Here is a 20,390-nt window from a genome sequence, read left to right as displayed (position 1 = left end):
TAGTTCCCAAAATATAATATGGTAGAATTTTTATCCTGTTTTTCTTTCTTTGTTTTGTTGTTGTTGCATTTGTGACTATGTCACAACTTTTGCTTTTGTGTGTGTGTGTCTGTGTGTATCACACTGAGTAGGCTAGCCAGTGCCATTAGTATTTATTCACACACTTACAAAACTCCTATAGCTTTGTCTTTTCAGTAAGTATTTTTCCTTATTATAATGGGGGAGAATTTAAGTATGACTTCTGGGCCCACATTACCCTTTCCATTTGGGAGACCTGAAAAGATCTGCTTTCTATATCAGTCAGTATGGAAGATGTAAATAAGTAATTAACACTTATGCTCAGTACAGACTGGTACCATGATAAGCACTTTTCATGCATTATCTCATTTAATGCCCACAGCCCTATGAGATAAGTTTTATTCTCAGCACCATTTTACAGATAAGGAAACTAAGGTGTAGAACAATTAAGTAGTTTGTTCAGGGTCACATGGTAATTATCAGAGTCAGAATTCTAGTCCAAGTGCAATCTGATGGCAATCAGTGACACTAAAACCCTTCATTATACATAGTGTGTTCCAGAAATTTTAATGAAATTCTTTTGTTCACATGTTCTTCTAAAACAGGAAAAGTCAGGCAGAATGGAGTATCTGAAGTGTGATGACTACATATTTGGCCATCTTAATAACAGGATGGTAGAACTCAGAGGCATGAAAGACTAGACACCTATTAATAATTGGTCAGGACTGAAAAAAACATAAAAATGTATACACATCAGTAATAGTGAGTGGGCAAAGAGAAATTAAAGAGAACCATCAAGATGCAAGTTGTTAGGACATATGGGAAGGTTCCCGTGTAAAATGGTTCTTGTTTGGACAATAGTGCTTTTCAAATTGTCTTGGAAAATGCACTTGTCAGGGAAGGAAGTAGGGCGTGTGGGTTGGTCTGTGAACCCTGAACACACTTGACCATAATTCATTAGCTTTCCCAGAGGAAAAACAGTAAAAGCGTTTGTCTGACACCACCTGAGACTCTTGTGGCAAAGATATGAAGGGGATCTGCCCAGCCTGCTTTAAGGTAGGGATGCTCTGTGAGGAAACCAGAAAGTGCTACTGGCCCAAATACATCTGGAGAGTAATTTGCTTTAGCAAACCACCAGCAATCTCAGCTTGATCACTATAATGAAGATATTTGTGTATATTCTAGTATGATCATGATAAGCATAACAAATCAGTATGTTGCAATAATTCTAGCACTTTAACATTTCTACAAATTAACTCAAGAGATCAACACCAATTGTCAACATAGTAAAGTGAAAAATGAAATGGACCTGTGACCAGGGGTGGAATTTTTGCCACTTACTGTAATGCCTTAGTCAAGGTCTTCATCTCCCTGGGCCTCAGTTTCATCAGTAAAGTGAGAATCACTCAGAAAGTCTTTGTGGAACCACTAATAAGCACTCAGTTCTGTAGTAGCCTTGTAGGATATTAAAGGAGAGGGAGACAGGGCGCACACCTTTCCCAGGACTTAGGATAATCTATGTTCTTACTCAAGGAGGTAGAAACACTGGCTACCAATAATGTTAGCACTTCATTATCCTTTTTATTTTTTATTTTTAGGGGATATATGGAACATTTAGGATATATAGGATTCCCTTAACAAAAGAGACAGGGTCTCGCTATGTTACCGAGGCTGGAGTGCAGTGGCTATTCACGGGCACCATCCCACTACTGATCAGCACAGGAGTTCTGACCTGCTCTGTTTCTGACCTGGGCCAGTTCACCCCTCCTTAAGCAACCTGATGGTCCACCTGCTCCCAGGAGGTCACTCTACAGATGCCGAACTTAGTGTGGACACCCATCAGCCTAACGCACTACAGCCCAGAACCCCTGGGCTCAATCTATTCTCCTGCCTCAGCCTCCCAAGTAGCTGGGACTACAGGCGCACACACCTGAGCCCAGCAGCACTTCACTATTCCTAATCGAGATGTCACACCTCATCAACTATGCCCCAGTCAGTGGGAAAATCTCTATTCTTCTTATTTTTGTGAAGAATGTAAGAATTCAGTTCGGTGGTCACATTGCTTCAGAAAAACCCATGGGAAGGTTCCAGGAATGCAGGATTACAGTTGTATGGAATAAGCTAAGTATCACTCCCATCTTTCCATTCTTAATGGTTAATAAGAGCAGCCTCCAGAATCAGACTACTTGTGTTCACAGTCCAGCTCTGCCACTTACTAACTGTTGATCTTGGGTGAGTATGCCTTGATGTTGTCACCTCTAAAATGAAATCATGAACACACTGTTGTGAGAATTAAATAATACATGTAAAAACACTTTAGAAGCATGACCGACATAGGTATTCGCTATTATTATTAAAATGAGCCTCTCTGCACAGATCACTAAAGATGCAGGGTCCAGTAGGTGACAGAATAGCTGCAGGAAGCTGTGGATTTCCCTTTGCAACAAGCATCTAAACACAGATTAAATTAAGTATCCAAGTTACAATTTATCATTGATGCTAAGCCATAAAAATATATTTCTGACATGAGACAAAACAGAGAACAGAGGGCATTGTTACACATGATTAGGTGTTTATAATATAATTAATACAAATATATTTTTGTGCATGTGTGTGTGTCTTCAGGCAAAGACAAGTGTGGCATACATGCTTAAGCCAAATATTAGTGTGCCCCTCTCAACAAAATGTACAGTCCTTTCCTTCAATACTTAGCGGTAATAACTTCCAAACTAATGACAAAATAATATCAAACACTAATTAAAAGCAGTAATACTCACCCAAATATATATATATATTTTTTTAAGGGCACAGAGAGAGAGAAGTGGCAGTTCAGGAAGAAAAAGAAGCCAAGATTGTTTGGCTTTTTTTTTTTTTCAGTCTCTATTGGAAGCATTAAATTCTATTTAACCTTTAATTTTAGCTTCTCATTGAACTTGTCCAGAGAGCAGGAAGGAGTTCTGTTAGTATATTTTATGGGTTCTAAACCTTGACATGTTATACCTTTCTAATACATTAGCATTCAAAAACTCAACCCTTTACTTCTAAAGAAGAAACTTGTCCTCCAATAAATGTCCAGAAGATTGTACACTTGCTATTATTTTCAGAGAACATCTCCAACACATAATTAGTTGAATACATAAAGGATATTAATTCATCCCCATTATAAATCACTTCATTATTTCATTCCTTTCTCCTCTTAAGTTTTGAGAGCAGAATTTATGTCATGCTTAAGGTTTTTACTTCTGTGTACAACTGAAACTATAAGTCATGACAAGATGTCACAACGTGTCCAGAATGATTTCTCACCAAAGAGATTACGTGGACAGATAAAATCAAATTTTGCCATGTACCATGTTAAACACCTGGAGCTTTATAAGCCCTGTTAACATACGAAAATCCCTTTAGAGGCAGCTTTAGCTTTTTATAGGTTTAACGTTCTTTAGCTCACTGTCTCAAACTCTTCAACCATTGAAGTTTTTCTTGAGGCACCTATTAACATTTTATAGAAGTTGTGTCCGGTAGAGCATCTCTTGGGAAGTAATAATGACAAACACAGAGCAGCCCTTCATATACCCGACATAGCTCACCTGTAAGGAAGAAAACATAGACCTCGAAGTGCAAGCAGGTCTGAAGCAGCTGCAAAAAACACATCTGGTCCAAAGCAAACGCACCTGAGTCTGTAAATGAGCTTCCCTTGGTTCTTAATTCACACAGCTGTCTCCTGGAGGTGGACAGAGAGGAAAGCAAACAGCAGCGTGCAAACACAAGAGCATAGCACAGCAAGAATGTTTACAGACAGGAAAACAGTCCTGTACGTGCCAGTAGACTATCGGGGTATATTACTGTATTAAAGGCAAAAGAATTTGTGTTTAATGACAACACTGATTTTTCCAGAGGAAGTCATGTTCAATACATCAACCCCAAGTAGATAAAGCACAGTGAAACACACCTCAGAAAAATCTCTATAAAAGATTAAAATTGAAAAGTTTTCGTACTTAAGAAAATTCATCTTTATGGACCCCTTAATCACAAATGATAGGGGAAGGTGCATGAAAATTATTATGGTGCTTGTCTTACCCTGGGAAAATGAATGGTGGGAATCATACTAAATATGTTTAGATTTAAAACCTGAATATAATTAATTTATAATATACAGTTTAAAATGAGAGAAAACTTTGCATCCATCTGCAGATGCTAAGCACAAAAAATACTTTAGCTTCTAGTGTTTTTAAACTAATCTACACTGAACAAGGTAGTTTACTCAATAAGAAGTGGCTCACTCCTCCCCTCACTTCTAATGAGTTAGCTATAGAATACAGTTGCCAGATTTAGCATACAAAAGCACACGATGCCCAGTTAAACTTGAATTTCTCTGAAATTCTCTGCAAGGTAAACTTAACTAGGTGTCATGTGTTTTTATCTGGTAACTCCACTTTACATATAAAATATAACATGGATTAAAACTGTAGGGAAGAGTCTCCCAAGTTCACTTGCATCTGGGGAAGATGGACAACTAAGTAGTTGAGCCTTTTAACACAGAAATAGGGGAAATAGGTTCTAACATTGCTAAACCCTGGTCACTGGCTAAGGCTAGGCAAAAGGTTTTTCAGGTGACATCCTAAAACCAAAATTCACTCTATTATTTCTTCAGAACAGCAGTCTTTGCCAGGGACCCAGCAATGGCCAAGCTGTGGTCCTGGAGGAATTCCTACCACAGCTTCACTTTCCGTTGACAGCCAACTTGGGAGACGGTGTTTAGTTTGGAAAAATCCCTATCATGGGACCTCAGGTGGGGATAAGGTAGTTTTCTTCCTTATTACAATAAATATGCTTCTGCTTTGAAAGCCTGGGTGTATGACCACTTAGTTTATCCACACAGGTGTATGGAGTTGAGTGGAAACAGCTAGATGTTCCTCTGAGCCTGGGTATAGGCTAGGATTTAACTGAGTAAAATACCCAGGAGAAACCAAAGCCACAATGTCTAGAGTCCAGGTGAAAACAAATGACCATGGTGGGTCCCTGTGACACCCTGGACACCAAGATTCATGCCTAAAACTAGGCACTTGGATAGAATAGTGTTCTTGGGCAAATTACATTACCTCTTGTGCCTCAGCATCCTTATCTGTAAAATGGGTATAATAATGGTACTTACCTCATAAAGTTGTCATGAAGGTTTAATACTGTCAGAGAACAGCACATATCTATAATAGGCTTTCAGTAAGTGCCACTAGTCTTCACAAGATGATTTTCCTCTGTCTTATTCTCTGTTCAACCTGGAGATTTCCCTGGAAAGGAGGCCAAAGCCAGGCTACTTTCTCAAAGAAACTAAGTTATTTGCAGTATTGGCCTCACTGAAATGTTTTTTTTTATTCTCGTGGCCTAAGGTATTTTGTAGCTTCAGAATAATCTTCACAATGACTTAGGTTTCTCAAACATTTGAAAAACCTCGGAGATTTATAATTCAGAATCCTGACTAAATGGTGGTCGGGTCTCTCCTTCAAGCTGGAAGGACCCCATAGTCCAGAAAAGACTGCACAACTTAGTTGTCAAGTCAGAATCAGGAGTAGAATTGCCTCATGAAAGGTTTCTGACTTGGGCTGCCCTGGACTCCCAGGTGACTGAGAGGCACAGGCTATGTAGGAGTCAGAGGTGGCAACTGTCTCTGGATTGACCATGGGCCCCCACATACCCGAATGCCTCCACCTCTTGCATGCCCACCTCCCCTTCCCCGGGGGGCCGAGATGGCTGAGTTAGCTCAGCCTGTGTCAGTGTCCTGAGGAAGACGGCTGCTTTTTTTATGCTGCTGCTTAAAGCATGGCTTTTAGGAAGGGCCCTTACAAAGTATCAACTCTCACTTAATATTTAGTTGGCACTCTTTGGGTTGAAGAAATAGTATATAGATACAATGACCTTTATTCATTTCCTATTCCTGAAAAGCCTTTCATTAAATATTGCCTGACAGTTTTTACAAACTAATTAGAGTAGCTGAATGAGTTAATGGAGATCCCGCTATCCATTTTTTCCCTCCCATTTTCTCATTATTCTGTAGTCATAGTTCCAAACTTGAGACTTCAGCATTAGAGCACCTCTTTGACGCAGAAGGTCAGGCCCTCACCCGTGCTGTTTCCAGCACTCCATTATTCATTTAGATTGGCAGTTCTCTTAATTAACACCTTGTCTGTATTTATTGCAAAGGGTCCGAGTTGGGAGCTAAAGCCAAGAATGTAGTGTCTTTAATGTGAATTTGCCACATTCAAAATAGAAATGGTTTTTATCTAAGACATCAGCTCAATAATGTCTCGAAAATGCACAGGAAACTTACATTTTCTAATTACTAATTATTGATCATCAATATTATACTAGGCAGAATGAGTTTATCATTTCTCATTTCTAGTCATTTAAATAGGGAAAAGGCAAGTAAACTAATACACATTCTCTGTTGCTAAAATGAGGGACTACAAAGGTAAGGTGGATGCTGGTATTGTTTTGAATATTCATGAGAGCAGAAATTGACTGCATGATTAACATATTCTTCCAGTTTAAAGGATACCATTGAGTAATTGTATTATATACATACAGTGCTTTTCTTGAATCACTAACATGATAAAATCTGAATAGCACATTATTTGAAAGAGGTGCAAATGGCAGCCAGGGAGGAAACAACTGGAGAAGCATTTTCTTCTTTGCTGTTGGTTTCTACCCTTGGGATATCCCACCTCGGTACAGCCCCTTTAACTCTGTAGTATTCGTAATTTGCTGCTGTTCTCACAGGCATTAAGATATTAATTGCTGTCTGATCCTCCTAATTAGCTTGACTGATTGGGGGGGGGCTAGAGGAGCATCAGGAGTCTGACAAGGTTACTTGCAGACTGACATTTTATTGTTTTGTTTATCACTTATTAATTACTGTCAACTACCATGTCACAGTGACCTATTTCAAGAAAGTGGAACTACCATTAGTGCACTCTACCTGTGAACATGATTTTTGTTTTCTTTTGTATTATTTTTTATTTACCCATATTTAAGACAACAGATTTTTGAATCCAGTGACAAGAATGTAGCATTTGGGGACATTTAAAAATTGTAGAATAAATATATTTCTGGTTTGCAAAAAATATACTGGTAACGTTAAGTCAAAACAAAATGATGAAAGTGTTGTAGAACGGCCTTTGCTTGGTTCCATTCACACTAATAGAAATTTTCTTGTAAGTAATTCAAAGCACTCCATGTTTACAAACCTTGAAACAGATGAGAGTAAGTGTCATCTTCATCCTTTCTCAGAAGCAAGGAAAAGTCTTTTATGATTAACTCATTTTACTGATTCATGATTTTTACTGAATCAAAAATTGATTTCTACTCTATAATTACTTGAGATAGTTGTCAAGGATCCTCCTTAACTGGAAAAAAGGAGCAAATCAACCATGTTTTTACTTCACTGATAAGAAGAGTAAAAATACCTAGAACAATATGATGATTGGAAAATTACCCTGATTTTTAAGTTAGTTCTTGTGAATTACTGGTAACTTTTCATATGACCACAGATATTTCTGATTCCTTGTGAGAGACTGCATATACAGACACATAATAGCCAGGTCAGATATTAACATAGAACTCTGATCCCTAACCTGAAGTGGCCAGTCCAGCAAGCCAAACCACAGCCTACTAGCAATCAGCCCCAAATGGTCAGGATTTGATCAATAACCGAAAGCTTCCCAAATTTTTGACCCTGCTTCCAACTTAGGACCAATGGGATAAAGCCAAATATGTGACCCTAACCAATCTCATAGGATGTCCTGCTTCTAGTTACCTAGCTTCCAGCTTCCCCACACCTACAGCCTCCAGTCAGGGCATACCTGAAGCCCTCCTTTTTTTCCACTATAAAGCTGTCCCACTTCTCTGCAGCCTTTGAGTTTCTGTCAAATGCAAATTATGGTGGCTGACTGTCTTGCTATAGCAAGCTCTGAATAAATAGCCCTTACTGGTTCTCATTTGAGTGGTCTTCATTTATTTCCACACATGGGAGTAGACTACATTTTTCTAAGCCATATTCTTAAAGTTTATGACTCTTTTTATCAATGTGTTCTTATATGACTCTTCAGATAGCCTCCATAAGTCAACTGCACCTTCCTAAAAAACATGATCCCAGGGAGTTCCCTGGTGGTGCAGTGGTTAAGAATCTGCCTGCCAATGCAGGGGACATGGGTTCGATTCCCTGGTCTGGGAAGATCCCACATGCTGTGGAGCAACAAAGCCCATGTGCCACAACTACTGAGCCTGTGCTCTAGAGCCATCGAACCACAACTACTGAGCCCGTGTGCCACAACTACTGAAGCCCGTGTACCTAGAGCCCGTGCTCCACAACAAGAGAAGCCACCACAATAAGACCACGCACTGCAACGAAGAGTAGCCCCCACTCGATGCAACTAGAGAAAGCCCTTGCGCAGCAACAAAGACGCAACGCAACCAAAAATAAATAAATAAATAAATTTAAATCCCATTTTTTCCATAATTTGCCAAATAGGAGAGTGATATTTTACCCAAAAGTAATTAAGACTCATTTTTAAAAAGAGCACTCCTAGTTTACTGGGTATGATATGTTAAATAACATTCTAAAATAGAGCCAGGGAGTTATATTACTTCTAAAAGAAAGAATAGGATTAAAAATAATTTTTCTATCAATATCTTGTAATAGACCATAATGGAAAATAATATGAAAAAGAATATATATATATTTGTATAACTGAATCACTTTGCTGTACACCAGAAACTAACACAACATTGTAAGTCAACTATACTTCAACTAAAAAATAAATATAAAGTAACTTTTCCAGAGAAGTTTTTCAAAGACAGAATCAAAAAGTGGAAGGCCATATTCTGTACAATGAGGCTTTTATGAAAGCTTCATAGCTTTCTTAACCATGAAGAGAGTAGAGAGATCAATGTTAAGCCTAGTTTCAAACCATATAGAAATTCATAAATTAAAACTGCATAGGCAAAATTCCTAATGAGAGACGGGTCCAATTTACATGCCAACTGCTTTGGGGTTTGTTTGGTAATTACTGTTATGCTGAGCAATTACCATAATAAAGCCATGATCACAAGACACATTTACAACCATACTGTATCTAATTAAAGGTCATGAAAATAACATTAAGGAAATCTACAAAGGTCAAAGTTGAAGCCATCTATCAGCCTCAGGAACTCTGTGTTTCTACTTGGTTCTGTATTTAAATAAATCATCAAGTATGCTGGCATAAGATAGTGAAGTTCAGGAATATACCTAGTTCCTGTCTAATCCATTCATTCTGTGAACATGTTCTGGGAATACCAACACTCTCTTAAAAACACATTACAGAGGACCTTCAAGATGGTGGAGGAATAAGACATGGAGATCACCTTCCTCCCCACAAATACATCAAAAATACATCTACATGTGGAACAACTCCTACAGAACACCTACTGAACGCTGGCAGAAGACCTCAGACTTCCCAAAAGGCAAGAAACTCCCCACATACCTAAGTAAGGCAGAAGAAAAAAGAAAAAACAGAGACAAAAGAATAGGGATGGGACCTGTACCTCTGGGAGGGAGCTGTGAAGGAGGAAAGGTTTTCACACACTAGGAAGCCCCTTCACTGGCAGAGACAGGGGTTGGGCAGGGTGGGGAAGCTTCAGAGCCACGGAGGAGAGTGCAGCCACAGGGGTGCGGAGGGCAAAGCGGAGAAATTCCAGCACAGAGGATCCGGGCCAACCAGCACTCACCAGCCTGACAGGTTTGACTGCTGACCCGCCAGGGCGGGTGGGGGTTGGGAGCTGAGGCTCAGGCTTCAGAGGTCAGATCCCAGGGAGAGGACCGGGCTTGGCTTCCTGAACACAGCCTGAAGGGGGCTAGTGCGCCACAGCTAGCCGGGATGGAGTCTGGGGAAAGCTCTGAACTTACCTAAGAGGCAAGAGACCATTGTTTCGGGATGTGCTTGGAGAAGAGATTCAGAGCACCACCTAAATGAGCTTCAGAGATGGGCATAAGCTGCAACTATTGGTGCAGCCACCAGAGATGGGCATGAAATGCTAAGGCTGCTGCTGAAGCCACCAAGAATCCTGTGTGCAAGCACAGGTCACAATCCACACCTCCCCTCCCAGGAGCCTGTGCAGCCCACCACTGCCAGGGTGCCATGATCCAGGGACAACTTCCCTGGGAGAGCACACGGTGCGCCTCAGGCTGTTGCAACGTCATGCCAAGCTCTGCCGCCACAGGCTCGCCCTGCGTTCCGTGCCCCTCCCTCCCCCCAGCCTGAGTGAGCCAGAGCCCCCTAATCAGCTGCTCCTTTAACCCCCTCCTGTCTGGGTAAAGAAAACACCAGAGGGCAACATACATGCAGAGGCAGGGCCAAAACAAAAGCTGAACCCCAGAGCTGTGCAAACAAAGAAGAGAACAGGAAATATCTCTGTGCAGCCTCAAGAGCAGTGGATTAAACCTCCACAATCAACTTGATATACCCTGCATCTGTGTAATACCTGAATAGACAATGAATCATCCCAAAATTGAGGAGTTGGACTTTGGGAGCAACTGTAGACTTCAGGTTTGCCGTGTGCAACTGACTACGTTCTGATTTCTGTTTATCTTAGTTTAGTTTTTAGTGCTTGTTGTCATTGGTGGATTTATTTATTGGTTTGGTTGCTCTCTTTTTTTAATTGCTCTTTAATTTTTTATTTTAATATTAAAAATTTTTTATATTTTAATAACTTAATTTTATTTATTTATTTTTCTTTCTTTGCATTTTTTTCTCCCTCTTCTTCTGAGCCGTGTGGCTGACAGGGTCTTGGTGCTCTGGCCAGGTATCAGGCCTGAGCCTTGGAGGTGGGAGAGCCAATTTCAGGAAATTGGACCACCAGAGACCTCCCTGCCCCAGGTAATATCAGTCGGCAAGAGCTCTCCCAGAGATCTCCGTCACAATACTAAGATCCAGTTACACTCGACAACCAGCAAGATCCCGTACTGGACACCGCATGCCAAACAACTAGCAAGACAGGAACACAACCGCACCCATTAGGAGAAAGGCTACCTAAAATCATAAGTGCACAGACACCCCAAAACACACCACCAGACATGGTCCTGCCCACCAGAAAGACAAAATCCAGCCTCACCCACGAGAACACAAGCACCAGTCCCCTCCACCAGGAAGCCTACACAACCAACTAAACCAACCTTACCCACTGGGGGAAGACACCATAAACAATTGGAACTACGAACCTGCATGCTCACGAAGGAGACACCAAGCACAGTAAGTTAAGCAAAATGAGAAGACAGATATATGCAGTAGATGAAGAGGCAAGGTAAAAACCCACCAGACCAAACACATGTAGAGGAAATAGGCAGTCTACCTGAAAAATAACTCAGAGTAATGATAGTAAAGATGATCCAAAATCTTGGAAATAGAATGGAGAAAATACAAAGAATGTTTAACAAGGACCTAGAAGAACTAAAGAGCAAACAAACAATGATGAACAACACAGTAAATAAAATTAAAAATTCTATACAAAGAATCAATAGCAGAATAACTGAGGCAGAAGAATGGATAAGTGACCTGGAAGATAAAATAGTGGAAATAACTACCACAGAGCAGAATGAAAAAAAAAAATGAAAAGAACTGAGGACAGTCTCAGAGACCACTGGGACAATATTAAACACACCAACATTCAAATTATAAGGATTCCAGAAGAAGAAGACAAAAAGAAAGGGACTGAGAAAATACTTGAAGAGATTATAGTTGAAAACTTCCCTAACATGGAAAAGGAAATAATCAATCAAGTCCAGGAAATGCAGAGTCCCATACAGGGTAAATCCAAGGAGGAACATGCCAACACACATATTAATCAAATTATCAAAAATTAAATACAAAGTAAAAATATTAAAGCAGCAAGGGAAAAGCAACAAATAACAGACAAGGGAATCCCCATAAGGTTAACAGCTGATCTTTCAGCAGAAACTCTGCAAGCCAGAAAGGAGTGGCAGGACATATTTAAAGTGATGAAAGGGAAAAACCTACCACCAAGATTACTCTACCCAGCAAGGATCTCATTCAGATTTGATGGAGAAATTAAAACCTTTACAGACAAGCAAAAGCTAAGAGAATTCAGTACCATGAAACCAGCTTTACAACAAATGCTAAAGGAACTTCTCTAGGCAGGAAACACAAGAGAAGGAAAAGACCTACAATAACAAACCCAAAACAATTAAGAAAATGGGAATAGGAACATACATATCAATAATTACCTTAAATGTAAATGGATTAAATGCTCCAACCAAAAGACACAGCCTGGCTGAATGGATACAAACACAAGACCCATATATATGCTGTCTACAAGGGATCCACCTCAGACCTAGGGACACATACAGACTGAAAGTTAGGGGATGAAAAAAGATATTCCATGCAACTGAAAATCAAAAGAAAGCTGGAGTAGCAATTCTCATATCAGACAAAATAGATTTTAAAATAAAGACTATTACAAGAGACAAAGAAGGACACTACATAATGATCAAAGGATCAATCCAAGGAGAAGATATAACAGTTGTAAATATTTATGCACCCAACATAGGAGTACCTCAATACATAAGGCAAATGCTAACAGCCATAAAAGGGGAAATCAACAGTAACACAATCATAGTAGGGGACTTTAACACCCCACATTCACCAATGGACAGATTAACCAAAATGAAATTAAATAAGGAAATACAAGCTATAAATGACACTTAAACAAAATGAACTTAATGGATATTTATAGGTCATTCCATCCAAAAACAACAGAATACACTTTGTTCTCAAGTGCTCATGGAACATTCTCCAGGATAGATCATATCTTGGGTCACAAATCAAGCCTTGGTAAATTTAAGAAAATTGGAATTGTATCAAGTATCTTTTCCGACCACAACACTATGAGACTAGATATCAATTATAGGAAAAAATCTGTAAAAAATACAAACACATGGAGGCTAAAGAATACACTACTAAATAACCAAGAGATCACTGAAGAAATCACAGAGGAAATAAAAAAATACCTGAAAACAAATGACAATGAAAACACAATGACCCAAAACCTATGGGATGCATCAAAAGCAGTTCTAAGAGGGAAGTTTATAGCAATACAATCCTACCTCAAGAAACAAGAAAAATCTCAAATTAGCAACCTAACCTTACAGCCAAAGCAATTACAGAAAGAACAAGAAAAGTAACCCAAAATTAGCAGAAGGAAAGAAATCATAAAGATCAGGTCAGATATAAATGAAAAAGAAATGAAGGAAATGATAGCAAAGATCAATAAAACTAAAAGCTGGTTCTTTGAGAAGACAAACAAAATTGATAAACCATTAGCCAGACTCATCAAGAAAAAAAGGGAGAAGACTCAAATCAACAGAATTAGAAGTGAAAAAGGAGAAGTAACAACTGCAGAAATACAAAGGATCATGAGAGATTACTACAAGCAATTATATGCCAATAAAATGGACAACCTGGAATTAATGGACAAATTCTTGGAAACCACAACCTTCCGAGACAGAACCAGGAAGAAATAGAAAATATAAACAGACCAATTACAAGCACTGAAATTGAAACTGTGATTTAAAATCTTCCAGCAAACAAAAGTCCAGGACCAGATGGCTTCACAGGTGAATTCTATCAAACATGTACAGAAGAGCTAACACCTATCCTTCTCAAACTCTTCCAAAATATAGCAGAGGGGGGAGCACTCCCAAACTCATTCTTTGAGGCCACCATCACCCTGATACCAAAACCAGACAAAGATGTCAAAAAAAAAAAAAAAGAAAACTACAGGCCAGTATCACTGATGAACATAGATGCGAAAACCCTCAACAAAATACGAGCAAACAGAATCCAGCAGCATATTAAAATGATCATACACCATGATAAAGTGGGATTTATTCCAGTGATGCAAGGATTCTTCAATATACACAAATCAGTCAATGTGATACACCATATTAACAAATTGAAGGATAAAAACCATATGATCATCTCCAAAGATGCAGAAAAAGCTTTCAACAAAATTCAACACCCATTTATGATAAAAACTCTCCAGAAAGTAGGCATAGAGGGAATATACCTCAACATAATAAAGGCCTGTATGACAAACCCACAGCCAACATCGGTGTCAATGGTGAAAAACTGAAACCATTTCCACTAAGATAAGGAACAAGACAAGGTTGCCCACTCTTACCGCTGTTATTCAACATAGTTTTGGAAGTTTTAGCCACAGCATTCATAGGTGAAAAAGAAATAAAAGGAATCCAAATCGGAAAAGAAGAAGTAAAACTGTCACTGTTTGCAGATGACATGATACTATATATATAGGATCCTAAAGATGCTACCAGAGAACTACTAGAGCTAATCAATGAATTTGGTAAAGTAGCAGGATACAAAATTAATTCAGAGAAATCTCTTGCATTCCTATACACTAATGATGAAAAATCTGAAAGAGAAATTAAGGAAACACTCCCATTTACCACTGCAACAAAAATAATAAAATACCTAGGTATAAACCTACCTAAGGGGACAAAAGACCTATATGCAGAAAACTATAAGACACTGATGAATGAAATTAAAGATGATACAAACAGATGGAGAGAGATACCATATTTTTGGATTGGAAGAATCACATTGTGAAAATGACTGTACTACCCAATGGAATCTACAGATTCAATGCAGTCCCTATCAAACTACCAATGGCATTTTTCACAGAACTAGAATAAAAGATTTCACAATTTGTAGGGAAACACAAAAGACCCCAAATAGCCAAAGCAATCTTGAGAAAGAAAATCGGAGCTGGAGGAATCAGACTCCCTGACTTCAGACACTACTACAAAGCTACAGTAATCAAGACAATATGGTACTGGCACAAAAACAGAAATGTAGATTAATGGAACAGGATAGAAAGCCCAGAGATAAACCCACACAACTATGGTCACCTTATCTTTGATAAAGGAGGCAAGAATATACAGTGGTGAAAAGACAGCCTCTTCAATAAGTGGTGCTGGGAACTTCCCTGGTGGCGCAGTGGTTGAGAGTCCACCTGCCAATGCAGGGGACACGGGTTCGTGCCCCAGTCTGGGAAGATCCCACATGCTGCGGAGCGGCTGGGCCCGTGAGCCATGGCTGCTGAGCCTGTGCATCCGGAGCCTGTGCTCCACAACGGGAGAGGCCACATCAGTGAGAGGCCCGCGTACAGAAAAAAAAAAAAAAAAAAAAAAAGTCTTGCTGGGAAAACTGGACAGCTACATGTAAAAGAGTGAAATTAGAACACTCCATAGCACCATACGCAAAAATAAACTCAAAATGGATTAAAGACCTAAGTGTAAGGACAGACACTATAAAACTCTTAGGGCAATACATAAGCAGAACACTCTATGACATAAATCACAGAAAGATCCTTTTTGACCCACCTCCTAGAGAAATGGAAGTAAAAACAAAAATAAACAAGTGGGACCTAATGAAACTTGAAAGCTTTTGCACAGCAATGGAAACCATAAAAAGACGAAAAGAGAACCCTCACAATGGGAGGAAATATTTGCAAACGAAGCAACTGACAAAGGATTAATCTCCAAAATATACAAGCAGCTCATGCAGCTCAATATCAAAAAAACAACCCAACCCAAAAATGGGCAGAAGACCTAAATAGACATTTCTCCAAAGAAGATATACAGATTACCAATAAACACGTGAAAGTATGCTCAACATCACTAATCATTAGAGAAATGCAAATCAAAACTACAATGAAGTATCACCTCACACTTGTCAGAATGGCTGTCATCAAAAAATCTGCAAACAGTAAATGCTGGAGAGTGTGTGGAGAAAAGGGAACCCTCTTGCACTGTTGGTGGGAATGTAAATTGATACAACCACTATGGAGAGCAGTATGGAGTTTCCTTAAAAAACTAAAAATAGAACTACCATATGACCCAGCAATCCCACTACTGGGCATATACCCTGAGAAAACCATAATTCAGAAAGAGTCATGTACCACAATGTTCATTGCAGCACTATTTACAATAGCCAGGACATGGAAGCAACCTAAGTGTCCATCGACAGATGAATGGATAAAGAAGCTGTGGCACATATATACAATGGAATATTACTCAGCCATAAAAAGAATCGAAACTGAGTTATTTGTAGTGAGGTGGATGGGCCTAGAGTCTGTCATACAGAGTGAAGTAAGTCAGAAAGAAAAAAACAAATACCGTATGCTAACACATATATATGGAATCTAAAAAAAAAAGAAAAAAAATGGTTATGAAGAACATAAGGGCAGGACAGGAATAAAGACACAGACCTACTAGAGAATGGACCTGAGGACACAGGGAGGGGGAAGGGTAAGCTGGGACAAAGTGAGAGGTGAGAGAGTGGCATGGACATATATACACTACCAAATGTAAAACAGATAGCTAGTGGGAAGCAGCCTCATAGCACAGGGAGATCAGCTTGGTGCTTTGTGACCACCTAGAGGGGTGGGATAGGGAGTGTGGAAGTGAGATGCAACAGTGAGGGTATATGGGGATACATGTATACGTATAGCTGATTCACTTTGTTATACAGCAGAAACTAACACAACAATGTAAAGCAATTATACTCCAATAAAGATGTTTAAAAAAATTACAAGTTAGGGCTTCCCTGGTGGCGCAGTGGTTGAGAGTCCGCCTGCCGGTGCAGGGGACACGGGTTCGTGCCCCAGTCCAGGAGGATCCCACATACCACGGAGCGGCTGGGCCTGTGAGCCATGGCCGCTGAGCCTGTGTGTCCGGAGCCTGTGCTCCACAACGGGAGAGGCCACAACAGTGAGAGGCCCGCATACAGCAAAAAAAAAAAAAAAAAAAATTACAAGTTAGACTTCATTGGCATCAAATATACTATAAATTTCCCTGTTGATTTTCTAATTTAATTGCTACAAAATTATTTCTTGATTTAATATATTTTAGTTTAATATATTTTAAGTATTTGATTTTCTTATTTGTAGGAAATCAAATGTTTAAGATATTCAATATTATATTCAAGAATTATTCAAAGTGGTATGAACAAATTTCAATTTGATAAATGTTATTTCTTTTTTGAGAAAGACCCAAAGTGCACAGCCAATCCCATCTGCTCAAGAGAATCACTTGTATTAGGAATCAATATTAATTCCCTGAAACTTTTTGACTCAATTATACTATAGACCATTTTGTCCACCACTATAATGGAATCATTCTGGAGCTATCAGAGGGTTAAGGGAAGAACAAATCTCTGTTAATTTAATTCCATCCCAATTTATTTTATTTTTGAAGTATAGTTCATTTATAATATTTTGTTAGTTCAGGTGTACAGCATAATGATTCAGTATTTTTGCAGATTATATTCCATTATAGGTTACTATAAGATAATGGGTATACTTCCCTTTGCTATACAGTATATGCTTGTTGATTATCTATTTTATATATAGTAATTTGTTAATTCCATACCCCTAATTTGTCCCTCTCCCCTTCCCTGTCCCCTTTGGTAATCACAAGAGTCTTTTCTGTATCTGTGAGTCTACCTCTGTTTTGCAGTACTTTCATTTGTATTATTTTTTAGATTCCACATATAAGCAATATCATATATAGTATTTTTCTTAGTCAGACTTAAATTTCACTAAGCATAATATTCTCTAGTCCATGCACTTTGCTCCAAGTATTTCATTATTTTTTATGGCTGAGTACTATTCCATTACATGCCACATCTTCTTAAGCCAATCATCTGTTCATGGGCATGAGGGTTGCTTCTGTGTCTTAACTATTTTAAATAGTGCTGATATAAACATTGGGGTGTGTTATAGTTCTGATTTAGAGTTTTCATTTTTTTTCCAGAAATATACCCAGGAGTGGAATTGCTGGATCATATGGTAGTTCCATTATTAGCTTTTTAGGAAACCTTCACACTGCTTCCACACTGGCTGCACCCATTTCCATTCCCATCAGCAGTGTATGATGCTTCCCTTTTCTCCACATCCTCTCCAACATTTGTTATTTGTAGACTTTTTGACGATAGCCATTCTGACAGGTGTGGGGTGATACCTCATGTGGCTTTGATTTGCATTGCTCTAATAATTAGTGAGTTTGAGCATCTTTTCACGTGCCTGTTAGCCGTCTTCTTTGGAAAAATGTCTAAGTCTTCTGCCCATTTTTTGATTGGATTTTTTGGATATTGAGTTGTATGAGCTATTTATAAAAGGAAAAGCTTTTTAGTTTAATTAAGGCTCCATTTGTTTATTTTTGCTTTTATTTCTTTTGCCTTAGGAGACTGATTCAAGAAAATATTTCTACAATTTAAATCAAAGAGTGTTCCTCTTATGTTCTCTTCTAGGAGTTTTTATGGTTTCAGGTTTTAACATTTGTCTTTAAACCATTTTGAGTTTATTTTTGTGCATGGTGTGAGGGAATGTTCTAATTTCATTGTTTTATGTTTGGTTGTCCAGTTTTCCGAGCACCACTTGCTGAAGAGACTGTCTTTTCTCCATTGTATATTCTTGTCTCCTTTGTAGTAGTGACCATAGGTGTGAAGGTTTATTTCTAGTCTCTCTATTCTGTTCCACTGATTTATGTGTCTCTTTTTGTGCCAATACCACACTGTTTTGAGTATTGTGGCTTTGTAGTAAGGTCTGGGAGGGTCATACCTCTGGCTGTGTTCTTTTCTCTCAGAATTGCTTTGGCAATTTTGCATCTTTTGTGGTTTCATATGAATTTTAGGATTATTTGTTCTAGTTCTGTGAAAAATGTCATGGGTATTTTGATAGGGATTGCATTAAATCTATATATTGCTTTGGGTAGAATGGCCATTTTAATAATATTAATTCTTCCAATCCAAGAGCACGGGATATCCTTCCATTTCTTGGAATCATCTTCAATTTCCTTCATCAGTGTTTTATAGTTTTCAGAGTATAGTTCTTTCACCTCATTGGTTATGTTTATTTCTAGGTATTATTTTGATGTGATTTCAAACAGGATTTTTTTTACTTTCATAAGGATGCCCACTCTTGCTGCTTCTATTCTACCTAGTATTGCAAGTCCTAGCCATAGCAATCAGATAAGATATTGAGCCCAAATTGAAAGGGAAGAAGTAAAACTATCACTATTTGCAGATGACATGATACACTCTATAGAGAACCCTAAAGTCTCCACACAAAAACTATTAGAACTAATAAGGGAATTTAGCAAAGTTCCAGGATACAAGATTAATATACAGAAATCTGTTGCACTTCTGTCCATCCCAATTTTTATACATTGTCATTCCCACGTTCCTTTCTAGCTTTTCTTTTCTGCCTCTGAGATGGTTTTACTTGGAGAAGAAACTACAATGAGTCAGTAGACTGCTGTAGTTACAAGTCTCAGACATTTGTTTAACTCTTTTTGTTTCCTGATCTTATTTTAAAATAAGCAAAATATAATAGAATAAAAATGTTTTATATAAGTTAATTTAGCTTTTATTAGCCTTTCTTAGTCAAATTCTGATGAGTCCAGTTGAAAGTGTGGATAAAAGCAAACAAAAATTTCTCACATCATAGTGAACTCTTGGAACTGTGTGTTAAGAAAGAATTTGCATTATCTCCTATTCACCCTTTCTCTAAAAGCTTCTGGAAATGGTTTTCCATTTACATGAGGAGTTAGCCAAGAAACAGAAAAGACATGGGATACATGTAACAGGAGATCCAACAAAAGAAGAAAAGCAAAGGAAATCCCCAGAATGATGCTGAAGGAGACGCCAGGATGGCATTTATGACACAGGTGTAGAAAGCAACCTAGAAGTCCCAGTGAGAAACTTCTCTGGAGGAAAAAAAAAAGAAAATTGATAGAATATCTGAGGCAACTGAAATCTTGAGGGATGATTTGAACCAGAGGTTGGCAAACTGTAGCCTGGAGGTCAAATCTAAAATAGCAGTGTTGAGTAGTTGTGACAGAGACCACAAAGTCTAAAGGACTAAAAGTCTAAAAGATTTATAGCTCTTTATAGAAAAAGTTTGCCAGAAAGGTTTGAGGTTGAATTAGCAATGAACACATTAGGAAACTAAGAAAAAGAAGATAAAGAATGACAGTTGACTCCAGAGAAAACAGTTGTATAGAAAAAGAAAAATAACAGTTTACTACATGACTCAGCATTGAATTGCGTTTTGTAGTTATAATGATATAAATATTGAATATTCATCTAAGCACAATCATAATACTTGGGGAGGATGGTGAGGGCTAGGGGAGAAAAGAGAGTTCAGTCCTTGTCATACATAGTGGAAATTCAATAGATAATGGCTAAAACTGAAAAATCAAGGAGTAACATTTTTAAAAGCATGTTGTTTAAACACATGACACC

The sequence above is a fragment of the Mesoplodon bidens genome (assembly GCF_964165515.1).
Source record: "Mesoplodon bidens genome assembly, chromosome: 5".
Lineage (NCBI taxonomy): Eukaryota > Metazoa > Chordata > Mammalia > Artiodactyla > Ziphiidae > Mesoplodon > Mesoplodon bidens.
This window is presented reverse-complemented; position numbering follows the sequence as displayed.